The sequence below is a fragment of the Ceratotherium simum genome, chromosome 2 (assembly GCF_057802395.1).
Source record: "Ceratotherium simum simum isolate JZ-2026a chromosome 2, ASM5780239v1, whole genome shotgun sequence".
NCBI classification, from domain to species: domain Eukaryota; kingdom Metazoa; phylum Chordata; class Mammalia; order Perissodactyla; family Rhinocerotidae; genus Ceratotherium; species Ceratotherium simum.
In genome coordinates, this window is record NC_141901.1 from 3,753,941 (window position 1) to 3,754,622 (window position 682).

The window sequence follows — 682 nt, forward strand, 5'->3', positions numbered from 1 at the left end:
TAAGTGTGTGTGCTCCGCTGCTGGCAACCTGGGTTCGGATCCCGGGCGTGCACCGACGCACCGCTTCTCCACCCATGCTGAGGCCGCGTCCCACATACAGCAACTATAAGGATGTGCAGCTATGACATACAACTATATACTGGGGCTTTGGGGGAAGAAAATAAATAAAATTATTAAAAAAAAAAATAAAAAAATAAAAAAAGTATTGAATATCTGTTACGAAAGTTTTTAAAATACTGTTAATCTGTTTCTTCCCATTATGAAATATGGAATCTTACTCTTGAGATCTGCAGGCTGTTTTCTTTACAAATATCTAAGAAAATTAGCCTTTTCCAAAAATAAAGTTTTGCTACTTAAAAGTCTGAAATATGCTGACTTTGGCAAAAGGAGTCATTTGAAGGATGAAAACCCAAAATGAGAAAGATTATGTAATTTTCTCCAAATCACATGGAGATTTGGCTAGATAGTGGCCAAATTCCGGGTTCATTTGACCACAAAGCTCTGCGCACAGACCAAGCAGATGTCATATTGAGTCAAGTATTTGCCCTGTTTGTGACTGACTGAAACTGCCTCATGTTCTCTACCTGGGCTATTTTATAACCCTGGAGTAAGAAAAGAAATATAGTAGCCCTTTTTACTGGGAACCAGAGCCAAGACCACACATGCAGTGGCAGACACCATT